This window comes from Eubalaena glacialis, chromosome 6 (assembly GCF_028564815.1).
Source record: "Eubalaena glacialis isolate mEubGla1 chromosome 6, mEubGla1.1.hap2.+ XY, whole genome shotgun sequence".
NCBI lineage: Eukaryota > Metazoa > Chordata > Mammalia > Artiodactyla > Balaenidae > Eubalaena > Eubalaena glacialis.
Genome location: NC_083721.1, coordinates 126,087,160 through 126,108,452, shown reverse-complemented (window position 1 = coordinate 126,108,452; position 21,293 = coordinate 126,087,160). Strand labels below are relative to the sequence as shown.

The window sequence follows — 21,293 nt, the reverse complement described above, 5'->3', positions numbered from 1 at the left end:
TTAGCCCACGTACTTCCATAATTGATTATCGACTCCTTTGGGTTCCTAAAATAATTCCAACATCCTTCTTTTTCATCTCTCAAGCCATACTAATATCATCTCAGGATTTCTTGGGTACCTATTTTGTACCCAGTAGTGTGCTAGGCGCTAAAGGGTCACACAGGACTTTGAGTTAAAGGGGCAACAAATTAGGGCCCCCTCCTGTGGCCTGGACACAGCTGGAGACACCACAACCATAGGTTATGCTACAGGCAAAATACGTGAGAACTCGTTGCATTCCACTTACTTGACTCACATGCTAGAGGAAATATCCCACCTTTGCGTGTGAGCTGTAGTTACTTATTTTTTAAGCAGGTGTGGCTGTTAAATGAAGAGGAAGTGTTGTGTGAAATCCCAAAAAGAGGGAGAAGGGGAGAGAAAACTTTCCTCTTTTAATACCAAATATGTATATCTTTTGACCGGAGGTTCGCAATGTGTGGTATCCGAATTAGTAGTACCTGTTTCCCCTGTGAAAATGTTAGGCATGCAAATGGTCGGGCCTCATCCTAGATCTACTTGAATCTGAGCTCTTGAGTGTGGGAACTGTGTTTCAACAAGCCCTCCACGTGCTTCAGATCCACACTCAAGTTTGAGAAGCACTGTGCTAAGATCATTCCAATTGTGTAGATGGTCATCTTTAGGCTTGGAGGAAGGTGCGTCCTGGGTAGCTTTGGGCAGTAAGGATAAGGTTGCCGCAGCGCCCCTCCACCACTCCCCCCTCTCCTCTCCCAGCACCTGCAGCTCCACTTCAGCTCTTGGCCTCGGGTCCTTTCCCCTGGGAGCCGCAACCAAAACCCGGCAAGTGGATTTCGAGTTTGCTGACCCGGGTGCCGGCCGGGCATGCGTAGTGGCGCGAGCGCAGCAGCTAGGCGGGTGCGGCCAGGTAGCCGCAGAACCGACCTGCGAGTGCCTGGATCAGGAGCGGGAGCTGCGGGCTGGAGGGCAGGTACGCGGCGCGGCGGTGGGGTCCGAGAGGAAGCCTGAACCGACAGGCAGAAAACAAAGCTTTACTTCCTCGCAGGCGCTCGGCGGCGGCTCCAGGGGAGTCTCTCCGGGTTTCCCTCGCTGGAGAGGTGGCTCCCGGCGCCCGCTGTGCAGTGCGGCCCCCGCCGACCTCAGGGCGCGCTCCTGCTCAGTCTGGGCAGCATGTAGTGCGGGCAGGTGTTAACTCGTGTATTTATGCTGTTTACACAGTAAGCCTGAGACCTGCATTATGATTCTCTGCATGAAGTTAGGCATTTCGTTAACTTTTCTATTTTCCTCTCTTTTAAACTTCGAGTGGCCGCTGGTGAGGCTTTCTGATCCAGCCTCTTTCGCTGGACTTCTGTGACTGGTTTATTTGCCTTTGGTCTTTTGGTGCATAGGCTCAGTAGGACTGGAGTGAAATCAGCATCCGTGGTTTCTGGTTTTGGTGCCTTTCCTGGAGCAGGGGGCCCCTGGATGCGGCATTAAAAACAAACAAACAAAAAAAAAAGCCAACTTTAAGCGCATTTCAGTGCCCAAAACTTTCTGCATTTCAGCTGTATTTTAAAGTAGAGACTTCGTAAAGTTGAAGATTTTCCCCCCTTTTCTACATTACTGTTATTTCAGGCATCGTTTGGTCTTAAAAGGAAGCGGTCTTTTATTTTGTTTTTTAAAATTAATTTTTATTGGAGTATAGTTGATTTACAATGTTGTGCTAGTTTCTGCTGTACAGCAAAGTGAATCAGCTCCACATGTACATATATCCACTCTTTTTTAGATTCTTTTCCCATATAGGTCATTAAAGAGTACTGAGTAGAGTTCCCGGTGCTATACAGTAGGTTCTTATTAGTTATCTATTTTATATATAGTAGTGTATATATGTCAGTCCCAATCTCCCAATTTATCCCTCCCCCCCTTACCACTTAGTAACCATGTTTGTTTTCTACATCTGTGACTCTATTTCTGTTTTGTAAATAAGTTCATTTGTACCAATTTTTTTTAGATTCCACATTTAAGTGATATCATATAGTATTTGTCTTTCTCTGTCTGACTTCACCCAAAATGACAATCTCTAGATCCATCCATGTCGGGAAGCGGTCTTTTAGATGAGTAACAGAATTCTCACTTTTCTCCCCTTTATTTACCCTGTTACGTTTAATAGTTCACACAGAGATATTTTACCCTGGGGCTGCGGTATTGGAAACGCGTGTAGAGGTTAAGGTTATGCTGCACAAATTTCTTGGATAACCTGTAAGCCATAAACAAAATTTGGGGACCACACACTGAACATTCTTTAAGTGTTAAATTTATGATGTGGGAGGTGTGTACATAGAATTAATAAGTTTAGGGGAAAAAAATTTCTAGTTCAGGAGGAGAAACCTATATGGAAAGGGAATACAGATATCTGCCTTTTCCTTCACCCCCCTCCTGCCCCCGCCCCCGCCCATGATGAATGTTTTAATGGCAGAAATAATATACAGTTGGTTTAGTTTTGGCCTGTGGAGACCTTCGAGGTCAGCCAGTTCAGCTGCTTCAGTTTACAAATGAGAAAACCGAAACCAAGGAGGTTAAATGACTTGCTGTGGCTGCTGGAGCCCCTCCTTGGCAAAGCTGGGCCCGGGCCCCAGGTTTTCTGATTTGCAGGGCTCTTTTTACCATCCCCTGCCGATACTCTCCTCAGAGTTTGGTTAGATTATTACACTTTCTTCTTCTCTTCTACCTCCTTATACTTTGTAATCTGGTTTAGGCAGAAGATTAGCTATTCCTGCTGCTAAGCTTGCTAGTACCTTGTAAACTCCTCTCAAAGAGTACCCTCTCATTCAAGACCCACCTAACAATTGGCTGGTCTTGAAACCGCCCTCCTTCCTTGCCTCAGAATGCTTGTTTGCCTCCCTTCATGTTGAAGTCCTGTGTATGCTGCAAGGTGTAGCTCAGGTGTGCCTCTTCCTATAAGCCTTCCTTGATTACTGCAGCCAGAAAGTAGCTCTCCCCCTTCTGAACCCTCTAACGTTTATTACTGTTGCCTGTGCTAGTATCCCTCATCTTTAGTATCCCGGATTGTTGAATTTTAGTACATAACCCAACTTCCTGACCACTGTGTGTAAGCTCTTGGAGCTTCAAGCCTATGACTTAGACATCCCACCCAGAACTAAGCACCAGTAATGTTCTTGGTACTGTTTGTGGGAGGGGGGAGGTAAAGTAGGGACGGTTTGGTAAAGGGATTTGATGTGGATATTCTGTGAAATGAGGGAGGCCACCTTAGCGCTATAGCAAGACAGTGGCCAAGTCAAACCAGCCTGATGGGATGATTCTCATATCTTCATGAGAGGTCATGATGGATCATTTAGGGCAGTTCTGGGGACAGGAGTCAAATCATAACAGGGGAGAGTTGCCTAAGGCCTGGACTTAAGCATGTGATACTAAGTGCAGAGTGGAGAGCACAGATGTGAGAAGTGTTGTAAAGGGGAAAGCATTTGTAAGAGACTAGATGCTGGGACTTCCCTGGCAATCTGGTGGTTAAGACTCCGAGCTTCCACTGCAGGGGGCACTGGTTCGATCCCTGGTCGAGGAACTAAGATCCCGCATGCCATGCCGCGTGGCCAGAAACTAGATGCAGAGAAGAAAAGATACTCTGAAAGTTGCTTTAGCTTCAGGTTTGGGGTGTTGGTAATGTTCTTTTTATTTTATAAATAACCTCCAACGGTGACATTATCTCTTTCTGTTTCTTACAGTTGTTGATGTGATTGTCTCATTTGCCATTCTAGATGATAAGTTCTTTGGGAGATGACCTTTAATCCCTCACAGTGCCAGGCACGTAGCTTCGCAGTATTAGATACTCTATAATTATTGCATTAATAAATAAACAAACAAGTGTATTTTGACATGGGGAGGGTGGGAGTTTAGGATCTTAGAGCTATAAGGTAGCACTTTATCCAGACCATCCCCTCATGATGTAGAGGTGGAGCTGAGATGTGCTTAGCTTAGCTAGTTAGTGGTTTAGCCAGAGCCTCTGCCCTAGTCTCATCGCTACTAGTCCCTAACTTTTCAAGGTTGATGACCCCAAGATTAATTTGAGTTGGAGATGTTCTGTGGATCAAAAGCCCTCAGAGACCTAATCTAAAGAGGGGAACTTGGTGGCCAATGGGAGGATGTCTGTGTCATTGGAAGAGATGACACACAACGGATGACTGGCCAGTTCAAGGTTGAATGAGGGGCAAGGCTGCAGACCTGGGGATCTGGAGTCGAGGAGGAGTCTGGAAAGGACATGGTAGCTTAGCTTGTCAGTGGCAGAAGATACAAATGGGTGGGCCCCAAGTCCATGGATTGAGAGTGTATTTGGGAGAGATATTTTACACTACCGGGAGGTAGTGAGTGATGGCCGTGGTGTTTATGACCCAGGAATGTGAGGTAAGCTTGAGAGAGAGAGAATTGTGATCAGACTCTCCATCTGGAAAAATAAGACAGAAGGCAGGGCTTCCAAACCCCAAATCCTGGACCAAGAAGTAGTTTGGTATATTTGTTTACTTGGAACAGATGTTGCAAATAGCCGTTTTGCAAATCAAAACGCAGCCGTTTCACTGAGCTGCACACAGCATTGAGGGAGCTGTTGGAGGGCACACATCCTTTCTGTTGACAATCACACTGTAGTTGATCACCATCTTCAACTGGCAGTGATGCCTCTTCTTATGAGTCAAGAAGAGAGAGCACTTGGGGGGAGATATGGAGTTTGAGAGATGATTACTGGGGGGGCAGGGAAGGGTTGGCTAAGTATAGAGGAATTACCTTTTTTTTTATCTTGACATTAGTCCAAATTGATTGAACGGTGAAATGCAAGATCAAGCAGTATGTTGAAGTTAATGTCACATACACTTAACGCCCAGGTATTAAATTCCAGAGTAATGTATCATAACCCTGTGTAAAATGACTGTACTATGTAACTTTCTCCAAATAATAATACTAATATTAGTAGCTAGTATTTTAAAATGTTTTCCATGGACCAGACACTGTAGTAAACACTTTACAAGCATTATGTCGTTGAATCTCTACAGACCATCCGATGAAGTTGGTGCAAATATTATTCCCATTTTACAGCCGAGAAAACTGAGACTTAGGTAAAAATCACATTTCTGAGGTCACATCATGGACAAGTGGCTGAACTGAGCTTGGATCCCAGGCCTACCTGACTTCAGGCACTGAGAGCTAAAGTAACAATCAAATAGCTTAACAAAATGCAAAACGGATAAATGTGGTAACCCTAACAGATGCTTAGAATGGCTACAGATTTTTATCTGGTGACACTCCCAACATTCTTTGAGCCAGACTTTCATAAGAGAAACAAAACAACAGTGATGAATCTTTCTGGGTTTTGTTTTTAAAATTATTCCACTCAGTCTTTATCTCCTTTTCACCCTTGAAGACTTCCTGGAGGCAGAGACAGCAGCTCTTACTCTGGGTGCACCATAAAGCTCTTTTGGGGTGATGGAGGTGAGTTGGTAGGGATCCAGGAGATGCCTCTGGAGTTGGGGGGTGAGACTCACCTTGTGTATAAGCCTAAGGACTCTAGGGTGAACAGTTCGTAAGGATTTTTTCACCTGGGGTGGCAGGATCCACCGTTGGGAGCTCCTGGAAGATTTGTGGGTCCTGACCCTAACCCTGATCTCAGATCTTTGAACTGTGGTCAGAACCCTCAGGCTGAATCCAAACCTGGACACTTCTTCCGGGATCCTTCAGTTCAGGGAGTTCTGACGTCAGTGTGGACACGTTGCAGTTGGAGGTGGGTGTCGATACCTCAGGGAAGGCCCCGGGTCAGAGACAAGTGATTTAGAGGCAGGGCTGGCAGGCCTCAGCCTTGACCAGCTGACTTGGCTGTGAGAAAATGTCCCGTGCCTTCCTGCTTGGTGTACCACATTACTCTCTCATGGGAGGCTCAGAATAGAATCCAGCTGAGGATGTTCCTCTCCTCCCGGTGCTGCCTGAGCCCCTCTGTCCGTTTCCTGCTTCTGCCTCTGTGCTGGTTCTGTGCATTCTCAAGGCCTGTCTCTGGACGTGAAAGGAAAGGCTGCCTGCTTCAGGCCCTTACCCATTACGTGTTTCAACATCCAAAAACCCAAATCAAACTTTTGATGAAAATCAGGGAGAAAGAGGCCTTTGTGATGCCTACCGGTTTATTGCTTATAAAATGGTTATACAGTTTTGATTGCTGGAACCTGTTGCTGACATATAAAATCACATGAGATGTGAGGCTGTGTTAACATTGATCGTCTTATTTCTTTTCAGTACTACTGTGTCTGAAAGTGCCTACTTGCCTTTTCTGGTGAGAAACATGTAACGTGGCTTCTGTGAAAGCGAGTTGCTTTTTAGTAATACTGTGGGCACAGAAAGGGCGAGAGAGGACTGATTAGGAGAGTTTTTCTCTTATTTAAAACACTTGTTTCATCAGAAAGTATTTTCTAAGAGTTATGTGTTATTTGTTCAAAGTCCAGTTGTGAAGGAGACTTTAACCTTTATAATAAACTAGATCTTTCTTTTTGAGCAATTCAGAGCTATAAAACTATAAGATTATTTGGGTTATGACTCACTGCACAGAGACATGCCTTCTTCAGAAAATCCAAGCCAACCACAAAGAAAACACGAGAAACTGTCTTTTTCTGATAGTAAGGTGGATGGATATCTTAGTAAGGTGGAAGGAAAAAAGCAAAAGGTTTTGGGGAATGGTTGACAGGAGAAATTCAGTATTAGAGGAAACCAGAATTACTTCATTATTGAGAAACTCAATAAATTGTTTAAAGATCCAGTCCCAGGAAATAACATTTAAAAGAAAATGATGAAAGCCCCTTCAATTTGTTAGAGAACGAAAAAACAAGAGATTTTAGCAGTACTGTCAAAATAGAATTTGGATTGAATTTGAGTTTAAAACATTGGTAATGGTAAATGTATGTAGAAGGATTTCATGTTAATTGCCCGCTACAATGAATTCCCACATGGGGCCTCTGCATTCCATGAATAAAAGAGTAAACCTATCTCCATGGATCACAACTGTAAAACCCAAAGTGATGCATGACAGTCTGTGACCTAAAACTGATGTTGATCAAGGAAATTTGAATGCCTTAGACAGAAAGTACTGGCTCTATTCACACTTTGTTCCCATAGCTGGTGCTCAGAATCTAGATTAAATTGTTAAAATGAAAGAAAAACAGGTTCAGAACTGACTCGTTTACAGTGAATGATCAAAGGCACAAGTAGACTTTTTGTCTCATTTTACTTTGTCATCTTAAATGCCACCTTTTATGGCTATATTGGGTTTTTTTTTCTTTTTTTTTGTCCTTGATGATATATACTGTGTACTGTTTATAGGTAAAAATCAATGCAAACTAGAATTCTGAGGTTTGATAAATGTCTCTGCTTAGGGTTTTAATGCTATTCATCAATAATTTGGTGGAATGATAATATCAAATTAGTACATAATTGAACGTTCAGCTCAATAGCAAGTTAGTATTTATAACCATTGGGAACAAATCAAAAGTTCTCAAAGACTCCGTAATTCTTTCACTTGAAAGCTCTCTCAGCATTTTGTCCTGGTCAAGTCTCCCTTTTCCTTCCTCTCCCCTCAGAGGGTCATTGGGACACTCTTTTGGTCCAAGGGGTATTGCCAAGAGTGACCCAGTTATTTCAGAGTTGAAGTGTTATTAGGTCAATGAGGTGCCAGCCATGAAACACAGCTCACAAAAACCGAATGATGTTTTTCAACAAAAGTTGTCATGCCAAGTGAATTAATTTTGGAAAAACAGCACTAGCATCAATTGGCCTGATCCCTTTTCCTATCAAACAGCCCAAGTTAAACCCAAGATCACCATCCGTGGAAAAAAGGTAATCTGAGAATCTCTGAATGTGTATTGCTCACTCAAAATGAGCCCCGTAGGGTAATTAAAGTTTAGATATCTGAAATCAGTTAGCCTATGATCAGGTCCATGGATGAGAAGTCAAAGTCCGTGATTCTGTTTCTGACCCCATGAGAAGAGAGGCCTTCTCTTCAGCTGCAGGTTTGATGATTAAACAAGATAGTAAATGTGAAAGCAATTAGTAACCTATAAGGTGAGGAGGTAAGGTATTTATTGATATAATAATTTTCCAGCTTCGCTGCCTTTCATTGATAAGTGGCCAAGACTTTGAGAATGAATGACTTGCCTGCTTGAGGTTACCTGGCTTGGAAATGGCAGAGATGGAACTCACATCTGTGTCTTTTCATTTCAACATTTGACAAAATGTTAGGGCTCAGCATTGGGACTATAGTGATGGCCAAGACAGATATAGGGTCCCTGTCCTCATGGAGGGTCTTGCACCCCAAATACAGTGCTCTTTCAGTCAATCCATATTTCCTTCTTGTACTGACCAGAGGGAATAATTTCTCTATGAAATTGACATCTGGCTTTTATAAAATCTTAAATGTGTTTATGGCTAAGCCTCGACTATGGAGCTCTTTAAGTGATTTCTCTGTTCCCAAAGGTGCCTTCAACAGCTGCTCCCTAAACTTCAGATCTCACTTGACAGGGTATTTATTCATCTCCATTGTGGAGAGAGGAGTTGGATGCCTCTCAGCATCCTTCTCAGGGGCTTGTTGCAGAAGAATACTTTTCCCTCTTCCTCTGCAAAATCAAAGGGATTTGATTGCCGAAAGGGAGCTGGGCTGCGACAGCACTGTAAGTGAGGCACGGTCCATGTACTCACAGGTTCTCAGTCAGTTGGGGGAGGCAGACACAGAGACAGCCTGTGACACAGGTGAGCACCAGGAGGAAGGGCAGAATGAGGCTTTGGGGGAGCCCGAATGGAGAGCAATTCATTCTGTTCAGTGGGTTGAGGAAGATGTCAAGACTTTTGAGCTGAGCCTTGAAAGAAAAGCACAAGTTCAATCTACAGAGAATAGATAGAGGAAAAAGCGTTCCTTGGGGAAGGGACAGCATGAGCAAAAGCACGGAGACAGGATGGAGCTGACCTGTTCAGGAAAATGCAGGTACTTTAATGTGCTCTAACAGGTGATCGGGTGTAAGAATCAGTTGGAGAGCTTGTTAACAAACGGGTTGGTGGGTCCCAACTCCAAGTTTCTCATTCTTTAGGTCTGGGGTGGGGCTGGAGAATTTTTTTTCTTTTGAGTTAGGTCTGTATTTTATTTTATTTTTAGTTGTTTGAGCAGGGAAAGTTTAATATAAAGAATTATTAACTATAATGGGGACTGGAGTAATAAGAGATTGGGTAATAAGTAGCAGAGAGAATATAGTAATATAGGCTGCTTCCTACGTCTGCTATTCCTATATTCTTTTTTTAAAATTTTTTATTGGAGTGTAGTTGCTTTACAGTGTTGTGTTAGTTTCTGCTGTACAGCAAAGTGAATCAGTTATACATATACATATATTCCCTCTTTTTTAGATTCCCTTCTCATTTAGGTCACCACAGAGCACTGAGTAGAGTTCCCGGTGCTATACAGTAGGTTCTCCTTAGTTATCTATTTTATACATAGTGGTGTATATATGTCGATCCCAATCTCCCAATTCATCCCACCACCACCTCTGGCCCCCCCTTGGTATTCATACGTTTGTTCTCTACATCTGTGTCTCTATTTCTGCTTTGCAAATAAGTTCATCTGGGCTGGAGAATTTCATTTCAACAAGTTCCCAGCTGATGCTGAGGCTGATGATCTGGGAATCACACTTTGAGAGCCACTGGACGAGAGTATAGTAATGTAGGTTAGATAGGAGAGCTAGAAACAAGTGGTTTTCTTTGGAAACGGTACTAACTTCATAAAACTGTTGTTACAGGGTTTTTTAATTGTTACTTTCTTTTTAAATTAGTTTCATTTACCAAGTGGTTGCTGCCTTGTGCCCTTTGCTGCCCTCTGGAAGTTCCTTACCTGCTCCACCCTGACCCCAACCCCCCAGTTCTCCCAAGAAACCAGCCCTTTTCTTGTATTCCATATTTTTGAAGTAACTGCGGTTCAGCCAGTATGACATTCCGCTTATGGAGAGCTGAAAAGCTGACATCAGCTAGAAGATGTTAGGAGTTGACCCAAACCAAGCGTGAATGACTAATAAACTCAAGGAGTATGTTTTTGGATTTTATTTTGTTAATCTGGATGTAATATTAAACTTCATTTTATAAGTATTTTTGGAATAGCTTGCAAGATCTGAGGTCAGAGGTAGGATGTACACAATTGCAGAAAGTTCCTTCCTTGCCCCTCAGAAAACGTGCAGTCTTGTAGGAAGGTTAAGATATATGAATTCCTGGCTCCAGTACAGGGCAGCTGGTGCTAAGTGCTATAAGAAAGATAGGAACCGACCTGTGATAGGTCTGAGAAGGAGGAAGTTTCACTTTCCATTGGAACAATTAGGGCAGGCAGGGCAGAGTTGATGGGGTTATCATTTATGCTGTCTTCTGATGTTTTACCCATCTTTGTGAGCCAGCTGATAAGAGGGCTTCCTTTTGTCTACATAAAGAAAATAGTGGAGGAGGAAGCATATGAAATAGGCAGTGAGGGATGGGCAGGTGCTCACCAGGTAGAGTGGGCAGCCGGGGGAGTTATGGGGAGAGGTGTTCCAGACAAAGGAGCAACTGAACCTCCAAACAGAGGTGCAACGGGGAAACGCGGGTTCAGCCGGTGTTGAGTTCTCCAGTTCATTACGGAAAGTACAGGGAGATAAGACTGGAAAAGCGTTTTGGGAAGATGGTGGAACCTCTTGAGTATGAGGTTGCGGGATTTGGACTTTATTCTGTAGGCAGTGTGAGTCACAGGTTTATCTCGGCTTACTTTCACTTCCGGTTTACTCCTGACTCCCAACACATTGGAAGAGGAGGAACCCCATTTCTTGCCGTGTATTGACCTGTGGTTCATATTCTTTTGGAAAAACACCTAAAAATGCTTTTTTCCTGGCTCTGATTTTAATTCTTTTTTTTTTTTTTTTTTTTTTTTGCTGTGCCGCTTGGCTTGCAGGATCTTAATTCCCTGACCAGGGATTGAACCCGCACCCTCAGCAGTGAAAGCGCAGAGTCCTAACCACTGGACCGCCAGGGAAGTCCCTGATTTTAATATGTGTATTTCAGTCATCTTACAGACTTGCAAAAATTAATCCATCATATTAAAGGCTTCTGTGTCTTTCAAAAATATGTAAAATATAAAAGGACAACCAATTTCAATTTCTGAGAGACAGATTATAAAAAACGAGATAAAAATAAATAAATCACCAAGTCAAGTGATCATAGTACTTGTTCAGGGTTGTTCTGGGAAGAGAAGGGAATTCAAAAGTGAAGGCTAAGGCTGTAAGCATGGTGTTCTACAGATACTTTCAAACTGACTTCAAGTGCTGAAGGATTACAGAGGTAAAAGTGAGAGGCGACGTGGTGTCTCTTTGGGATGCTTTAGCTATACATTGGGAGATTCTACTGGTTGAGTACTGGTTTAGAAAAGCTTGTCTCTGGAGAATAGAAGGTACTAAGGCCTTCTGTTCATCTTTTTGGGGTGACGTCCACAGATGGTAAAGACATTTGTGTCTCAGTGGAGGTTTTGAGAATCTTCCGTGTGTGTCTCCTAAAAAGAATCCTGTGTTTAAAACTACAGTGTGGTGGGAAAAGCAAAAAAGGTGGCTTCGTAAGTAGAAGCTGCCACCCTGAGTGTCACTTGCTAGCTGATTGATAGAAGAGGTGGGTGAGTGGGACAGAGCTGAGTGACTCATCCACAGCTGAGAGGTTCAGTGGGTAGGAGAATCTCCAAGTCATTCAGCCTGTCTGAACCTTGGTTTTTGTTGCTGTTGTTGTTTGCATTTTGTTTTTTGTTGTGGATTAAATAAGATAAAATAGGAATGCTACAATATGCACGTTAGATCAAAATCTTCCAATACTAAGATTTATTTTGTTATAAGTTCTTGTGGCCACATTTGTGGCCACGCAGAGTGTGAGTTTCTTGAGGGCAGGATTGTGTCTTTTTCACTTTGTATCCTCATTGCCTGAATGCCTGCTCTGCAAGGAGGCACTTGATAAATTGTTGAATGAATGGAACATGAAAAGGAATGAATGAATGGATGAATCTATACCCACCCCCACCCCACCCACATACCCAATATTTTCTAGCTTCTACTTGCCTGTAGAGACTTATCCATGGTGCCTTATTTTCAGACTGCTAACTCCAGGCCTGTGTTTTATTGACAGTAAATCTTGAGAGAGACTCCAGCTTTACCCAGGAGACAGCTGCATAGCTTGAATTCAAAGTATAAGAATCTTTGTAGATTCACATGCGTTCTAGACTAATTCCAGAAATGAATTAAATAATAATATGTAATAATAATGTTTCACATGTAGATAATGCTTATACGTAAAACAGATTCACCTCTGAAAGAAACTGACATATGTAAATTGAGGTTATATTCCTCTTGAAGTATTTCTTATTGTTTTAAGAGAAATCAGATTAGAGGTGAGTAGGACAGTAGTTTATAGAGATGCTCAAAGAAATGTATATTAATACACTAATCTACTAGAGGCTTGGATACCTGTTTTACCTGCAGTTAAATGAAACAAGAACTAAAAGTAACTTTATTCTACCTTAGGTTTTATAGTTTCTCTAATGTTAACAGTAATTCAGTTCTAGATTAATGAAGTTAGACTTGATTAATATGGGAAAAAAGTTCATCTCTTTCATTGTGAACTAGGTAGTTTGGTTTTTAAAATTATATTTCCTGTTAATATACATCTGGAATGTGTAGGATAAAAAAGATTAAACTTTCTAAATTTTCACTGAGTTATATCCTACCAATGTGATATGTATTGTGCTGTGGGAGACTAAAGTTTAATTGACGTATTTCTGCAAGATGAGTATTACATTTCTCATAGGACCGGGACAATGAATAATGGAAGAACTGAAAGCATTGTAATTTTCTAGTAATTCAGAGGAAATGATTGCATTCAGAGGTAGTATGCTAAAAGAGTACACAATGATACTCATTTTTTGTAAGTTAATTTATTGTTAAATATCAGTGGGAATATTTTTTGCATCCTCTTTCACATCTCAGGCACACTTTAGGGAGGCCTTATATTTATATAGTTTGCTCATTTAATCTGAAAAGCCTCATTCAAACCTTCTGTGTGCACAGGTTCTTTTCATTATGTTACGCCCTTATGCATTACACTAAGGGTATTACAAAATCAAACAGAAGACTTCTCAGGGAAATTAAAGGTTTCATGTCAACCAGACAATGTCAAAATATTTGCCTTGAATAGGATTGAATGTGTTCCATCAGTGTTCTTGGTGTATATGATGTTGTTTTTTAAGCTAACAGCTTTATTTATTAAGATATAATTCACATACCATACAATCCACTCATTTAAAGTATAAGTCAGTTTTAGGGCATTTTCATCACCCTGTATCCACTAGCATTCACTCCTCATTTCCTCATTTTTCTAAAAATATGGTGGACAGTACTTTATTTGGAAATGTTTGCTCCTGTAATTCAAATCCTGTTAGTCATCCTGTACCTCTCCCCAGGCAATGACAAATCTACTTTCTGTCTCCATAGGTTTGCATATTCTTGACATTTCATATATATGGGATCATACACTGTGTGACCTTTTGTGTCTGGCTTATTTCACTTAGCATAATGTTTTCAAGGCTCATCCATGTTGTAGCACCAATACGTCACTTTTTGTGGCTGAATAATATTCCATTGTGTGGATCTACCATATTTTATTTTTTCATTCATCAGTTGATGGACATTTGAGTTGTTTCCACTTTTTGGCTACTATGAATCATTCTGCTATGAACATTTGTAAACAAGTTTTGGGGGGCCATATATTTTCATTTCTCTTGGGTGTATACCTAGAAGTGGAATTGCTGGGTGGGTCATATGGTGACTCAACATTTAACACTTTGAGGAACTGCCAGACTGTTTTCCAAAGTGACTGCACCATTTTACCTTCCTACCAGCAATGTATGAAAGTTCCAGTTTCTCCACATCCTCACCAGCACTTGTTATTATCTGTCTTTTTGACTATGACCATCTTGCTATGAAGTGGTGTCTCATTGTGCTGACTTTTTTTTTAAATTAGTAAACTTCATTTTTTGTTAGAGCAATTCTAGCTTTACGGAGAAAATAAACAGTACAGAGATTTTCCATGTGCCTCCACACTGATACACAGTTTACCCTATCATTAACATTTTACACTAGTATGGTACATTTGTTATAATTAATGAACCAATATTGTTACATTATTGTTAACTATAGTCTATGGTTTATTCATATTTCCTTAGTTTTTGCCTAAAGTCCTTTTTCTGTTCCAGGATCCCATCTAGGAATCCTGATGGATTCCTGATGGATCCACATTGTATTTAATTGACATTTAGCTCCTTAGGCTCCTCTTGGCTGTGACAGTTTCTCAGACTTTCCTTGTTTTTTGTTGACCTTGAGGGTTTTGAGGAAGAGTAGTCAGGTACATTGTTGGATGCCCCTCTGTTGGAATTTGTCTAATTTTTCATTCTTTTTTATGATTACGCTGCATTGACATTGATTTTTAGCATAAAAAAATGAGAGCAATTTACTTGGAGCATAAAAATACATAATCAGAATTGGAAATCAGCAAAAGTATGGTAAATAGGAAATTCTTAGGAACTTAAAAGGTTCATTTGCCTCTGGAAAATGAGCAGAAATTTAACTCAAAATATATTTTCCTAGCAAGGGCTTGATCACGTTGGAAGAGGATCAGATTAAGTAATAGAATTAATTTTTGTGACTGTCATTAGACAACATCTAATCTAAGGATAAAGCTGAAGGTATATTTTTCACTGCTTTAAATGTACCTGAGAATGTTGTTTTGCTTGTAATAAAACATAAAGGGAATAGAAATTCCAGTTGACTTTAAGAAGAATTCCACGGTTCGGAGGCAGCAAGGGTCCAACGTGCAGTGAGTATTTCAATCTACATCAGTTCCATTAATCCTCACAGATGCCTTGTGGAGGCGTCAGGGAACTGAGGCTCTGACAGGCTGTGTCTTTGTCTTTTGGCCTGACTCACACAGCTGTAGTTGTTGAGCTGAGATTTGAACCCACGGCTGTGGAAGTTTATACCCTGCTGTTTGCCAGGCCAGGCTCCAGAGTTTCCAGTGGTTTTAAATCAGGAATGTATCAAAGGACACAGGATTGAGTCCTTATCTTTCTGGATGTTTTTATTGCCAGCTGGAGGAGATAGCATCTCTCTGTGTTCAAAGCCCCACCGAAATGAGTCTGTCCAATGAACAGCATACTTGTTCCTGCTAACAAAAGAGACCTGGGCCAGCTCTGCCCAGGGCCCTCCACCATCTTGTCCATAGAGCAGTAACCCCACCGCCAAATGTGTCTCCTGAAAATGAAGTCTGAGAGTCATAAAGCAAGACAAGAGCCATGCGGGAGAACAACACATTCAGCTAAGGTTTGTCAGTGGTTACATCGTTCGGTGAACATCGCTCAAGGTACATAGCTCAGTATATATCTCAGTAAGATCTTAAGTTTTATTGACAAGTGAGTGGCATAGAGGATTTGGCTTTAAATACTTATCTTAGAATAGGAGTAGGTGTAATAATCTATGAATGAACTTGAAATGAAATAATAAAGTTGCACAGATACCTGTCTGAGGAAGGTTTGGAAAATTTCCCTAATTCATCCTTGTAAATGTCTCAAATTGGTTGATCACAGGATACAAGGCTTCTTTCTGCTCAGACTTTCTGTATGAGTCAAGATAGTGGGCTATGTTACAGTAACAAATCAACCCTGATATTTCCATTGATTTCTTATTCACATAAATGTCAGTGTGCATTGGCTCTACTCCAGGGTAGCTGTTCTGCATGCAGTGACTCAGAATCAGGCTGCTGTGATTTTTGTGATTTTGCTGTTTTAACATGGGACTTCCAGATTGTCGCAGCAGAGAAAGGGGAGCTAGAGGATCACGTGGCTCTGAAATGCTTTGGCTAGAGGGACACAAGTCAGGTCTACTCACAGCCCATTGGCTGGAACTAACCACATGACCTGCTGGAAGTGAGGGGCAGCACATGGCTATTCAGTAAACAATACATGTCTTTGCTTCACCACTTTAGAGTAAGAGAACTGGTTAGTTTGGGGGTGGGGGTGGGGAAGAAACCTCCAATAAAGAGAAGTCTACTAAGATAGTGATAATTACCTGATAATAATTTAGGTATGGCTGATTCAGCGACTTGATACCATTTGTGGGTATCAAGGCTACATCTTCCAAGGGGATAACAAAGTGTACTTCTTTCATATCATAATTCTTCAGGCGATGGCGCTGGTGATCAAAGCTTGTATTTAGTGAGGTGTCCTAAGTGCTTTACATGAATTAAATTAATTCAGATTGAGGACTGTGATTTCATCTCCATGGTAAATCCTCTCCAGTTTTATCAACTTGCCTTGTTGGAAATGGTGCCTAGATTAGACCCATCACCATGCTGGTAGTTCTCCTCTAGAAACCAGATTGTCAGTGTACTGTCTTACCTTTGCTCCTTAGGTTGAAGGTGGCACTCTGGATGTTGTCTAACTAGCGTGGATTACAGTGAGACCCAATGTTTACTGTGATTTGGATTCATACTTGTATATATGCAACTTAAGACTTTGCAAACCTCTTTAGCAGCTGTATCTAGAAATAAGGCTTGTGGTGAACTAAGGCTTAAGACCATAGGATTTTTTTTTTTTTTGGATATATAAATGTTTTTCTTTCAAAGTAATCCTCTTTGGTTGTGTTTTTGTGATGCCATTTTTTTTTTTCTTAAAAATATACTGCCGGTAAATGCAGAACTCCTCTGTAGTTTGTCCTTATGATCTGCCCTTTCCCCATTCTCCATTGTGGCCTAAAATTCTACCATTAGAATTACAGGATATCAAGGACCCTAGCTGGGCCGCACAGTCCGGAGCAGTCCTCTCTTGTTCTCTGTCTGAAAAAGGCTCTCTGTTGTTTGAGAACAACTCTCTTTACCACATAGAAGGAGCCCCACCTAAGGCTCTTTATGTTGATGCCATATTCATTCATCAAATATTTACTGAACACAGTTTGGGCCAGGCACTGAGCTAGGCCCTACAGTCTCCGCCCTCAGAGAAACAACAGTCTAGACCAAAGGTTGGCAAACTTTGTCTGTAAAGGACCAGATAATAAGTGTTTTAGGCATTATGGGTCATATGGTCTCTGTCTCGACTACCTAACTCCGCTCTTGTAGCACGAAAGCAGCTGTAGACAATACGTAAGTGAATGAGCTTGGCTGTGTTCCAATGAACTTTATTTGTGGGCACTAACATTTTGATTCCTTAATGTCACATGTCACAAACTATTATTCTTTTGGTTTTTTAAAAAACTGTTTAAAAATGTAAAAGCCATTCTTAGTTCATAGGTAGTATGCAAGCAGGCAGTGGGCCAGATTTAGCCTGAGAGCTGAGTTTGCTCATCCCTGGTGTAGAATCAGCTCTGTATGGTGTTTTTTGTATTTTCTTTTTTGTTTGTTTGTTTTTGTTTTTTTAAAACAGAATCTTTAAAAAAGAATCCATATAAGTGATTTGAGTTTAGTTGTAAAGCTCTGTATGTTTTTCTTCTCACAAGTAGATAGTGAACTGCCTTAATGATTACTTAAATTATTCAAGTTCAGTGTTTAAAGATAATTAACTTCATCCAGGCCTTTATTTAATAAACAAGTCTCCCATCAGTTATTGGGGAATGTTGTTTCTGCAGACTGAGATGATTTTTCCCTCCCTTCCTCCCTTTCCTCCAAATATATTATGTGTATACATACATGTACACATATATGTACGGGTACACATGATATACAAGTGTGTACACAACTGTATTACTTTTGAGGACCACTAATGCTATGAAAATCATGAATCACCAATATTTAAAATAATAGCTAACATCTATTGGGCACTTACTATATGTCAGACCCTTTTCTAAGCCCTTTGCTGTTTATTTTAATTAATCCTTCCCAAAACTCTATGAAAAATCTATTGGAATCATCATCATCATCATCTTCATTTTTTGGCTGTGTAGACCAAGACTCAGAATGACTCACCCGAGGTGATATAGTTAATAGGAAGCAGAGTCTATATTCATTCTCAAGAATTCTGACTCCAGAGTCAGGGATTCTAATGATAAATTATGCCTTCCTTGGTACTGAAATACATGCGTGAAAGTAAACTGTGTTTTTAAATTACAATAGAAGAAAGTAGAAGTGGTGAATAAAGATTAAAAAATTATTTTTTCTAAGAAGCAAGAATGCGATTGCAAAAGGAAACATTTAGGAAGCAAGTGTTCTAATAGTTTTCACTGATTTAATTTTAACTTGTTTCTGTCCATGAATGAAGGTAATCAACTTAAGACTCTAACTTTCAGATAGGCAGTGTGCTGAGAACTTCCTCTTTCCTGAACTGAATTATCAGGGCAGGGCTGGATTTACAGTAGAATGGTGCATCATGTCCAGCTCAAAAATCATAGTACAGATACTTTATATTTGTATATAGCACTTATAAAATACTCTCTTGCTTGTGACACACCAGGTGGAAGCACTTCGTAACCTGCAAATTGTATTCCGTAGGGATCATTGTTAGTCATTCCAGTGGGCTATTCCACTGTAGGTATAGCCTTAGCCCTACTTTCATTGCTCCTTAAGTTGGATCAGTAGAAAAGGTTAGATCTCAAGGGAACATAAACTGTGAAAGATTCTTAGTGGACCATTTAACATTTCCCTCATTTACTTGTGGACCCGTTTTATGTTGAACCAGGAGGAAAAGGACTACAAAATCCATTCTTGTCCTGGGAAGTTTCTGAGAAGTAAGGCCTGACACATTTTATTTTCCCATTCAGGTGCTGGCTGTAGAGGGAGAGAAGTGAGAAAGAGAAGGAAGAATTCTGAAAATCAAATATTTACCTTGACACTGACTCACTCATCTAATCTTTTTTTTTTTTTTTTAATTTATTTATTTATTTTTGGTTGCATTGGGTCTTCGTTGCGGTGCGCGGGCTTCTCATTGCGTTGGCTTCTCTTGTTGCAGAGCACGGGCTCTAGAGTGCAGGCTCAGTAGTTGTGACACGTGGGCTCAGTAGTTGTGGCTCGCGGGCTCTAGAGCGCAGGTTCAGTAGTTGTGGCGCACGGGTTTAATTGCTCTGTGGCATGTGGGATCTTCCCAGACCAGGGCTCAAACCCATGTGCCCTGCATTGGCAGGCGGATTCTTAACCACTGCGCCACCAGGGAAGGCCCACTCATCTAATCTTATGGGCAAAGACCAAGAATTCAAAAGGTACCCAAACTTGTGCCACTCTGGGGCGAGTCTCTGACTGTGACACTGCAGTCATTTGGTGGTGACACAGCAGTACTTTGAACCAGTTCATTGTGCGTGCAAATAACAGATGATTTGAGATAAGAAAAGATCTTTGTACTCTTTTATTGCACAGTGATCATATCCTAATTAGATAATAATTCTCCTCTAAGTTTTTCTGTGATCTAGCTTATTGCTAAATAAAAAGGGACATCAGGTGACAGCGTCTTTCTGAAAGCAGTAAACTTTTATTTGCTTTATATATAATTTGTAATTAAATGGGCCATAAAGTTCTACGTCTGGTGACTTCGGATTATGGAAGTTTTGTCCTGTAACAACACAGGTTATGGCTACTTTTGCTTTCAGTGAGTCCTCATCTTTTAAGGAGCTCGAGATGTTGGAAAAGTGATTGCCTTTTTATTTTGAGTCCCTTTACCCTCTTTTTCCTCACCCTGTACAAGTCTGGGCCACTTTGGGGTAAGCACTTGCCCATTTGTTCATGATTCCTACAATTATGGCTTCATGACTGAGAATGGAAGCAACCAACAGCTGAAGAGAAAAAAAATACATATGTTTCTTTTTCTCATGATCACAGTACTTTAATTTGAATTTAAGGATACCTGATGAAATCAACAGTGGCAGATAGTAGAGCTTGCACTTAACCACTGTTGGTTCATGTATGTTCTGTGGAGGAAAGGCTGTGGGAGAATGGGGATGGCAGGGGATTGTAAGGATTGTGGTGAACTTGAACATTTACCCTTTATCTAAAGGGCACGACTGTCACTGGCCTAGCCCAGTGTTACCATGTGGAAATGTGGGCTCAGTGTTGCCAGACGTTCAATCTGAAAAGAGAAAATGGGAATCTGAATTTTATGTTAACCTCCTCATTTTTAGATATTTGCTCCAAAAGTTAATGAACACTCAATGAGCCACAGAGGACACATGTCCAGGCAGGATTTGGCCCATGGTACCACTTTGTCCCTTTGGCAGCCGGAAGCTCTTGTAACTTCTTTTTCACTAAACTGAGATGGGTGCCCCGGAGTACGGAGGCCACAGAACGCAAGACCTGGCTTGGGTTTCACCCTCTTCTTTCTTTTTTGTTTGGCTGATGAGGCTGTGTTGTAAATTTTCTGCTCTTCTTAAGGAAAACCTTGTGCTATCCAGATTTTCCTCCTGGAGAGGGAGGACCTGGGGTTGTTGAACCCAGCTGTGGGACTCCAGGAGCTGAGTGGGGCTGAGCAGAGGTGCGACAAGACTGGCTGCACTGCAGGGTTTGAAACCCGGGTGTCCTCTGAGAACTGAGACTCAAACGCATCTCTGCAGGATCTGGGTAGGTGAGCAGAGCATGGCATAGAAGTAGAGCTGCCAGGCCCAAGGATGGAAAGCGGGGCTTGAAAGGGTGGTGAGAGGTTCCCAGGGTGCTAAAGAATAGCCCAAGGGCTTGACTTAGCTGCGGGTGAGGAGGGAGTTGTTGAGCCAGCCAACCGGGTCTGGACAGTTGTTGATGATTGACCCAGAGAAGTAATCTAGGCTGAATTTCCTGAAGGCCCTGTATCTTCTTGTCTCCATTTACATCACTTTGGTGATAACTACATGTTCTTCAAGAGCAGGAACGTTAGTCCTTTATTTATTATATGCACAGTTGATGTGATATGGCTTCAGCATTACGGCTTAGACAAGACAGGGTCACTCTGCTTCCAGATTGAGGCCACAGCCTTTGGAATTTCTAGTCATATCCCCCGTCATTTCCATGATTGTTATGCTGGATGCTCGTGGGTTGAGGAGGCTGATAGTTCAGACTCTTCTCTTTATTCTCTGAACTGATTGAGAAATTGATAGAGGCCTCTTTCTTACATAGAGTTCAAAATATCAACTTGATTCCTGGTGGAGCTGGTCAGGATTGCAGGCTGGGCTGGCGGCCAGATGGTCTTCCTCATACCTTTCCTCCCAGAATTCTAGCTTCTACCCACCCCATCGCAG

General features: G+C 41.5%; 1 protein-coding gene across 2 annotated transcripts in view; it reads left to right on the top strand.

The window, feature by feature from the left end:
• The first annotated feature begins 873 nt into the window (after window positions 1-873).
• Window positions 874-21,293, top strand: part of PLS1 (plastin 1) — a 99,130-nt gene continuing 78,710 nt past the window's right edge. For both annotated transcript variants that reach the window (XM_061194586.1, XM_061194587.1), the window contains exon 1: window positions 874-985. The gene's annotated coding sequence lies outside the window, so the exon portion shown is untranslated. The remainder of the gene's footprint in view (window positions 986-21,293) is intronic.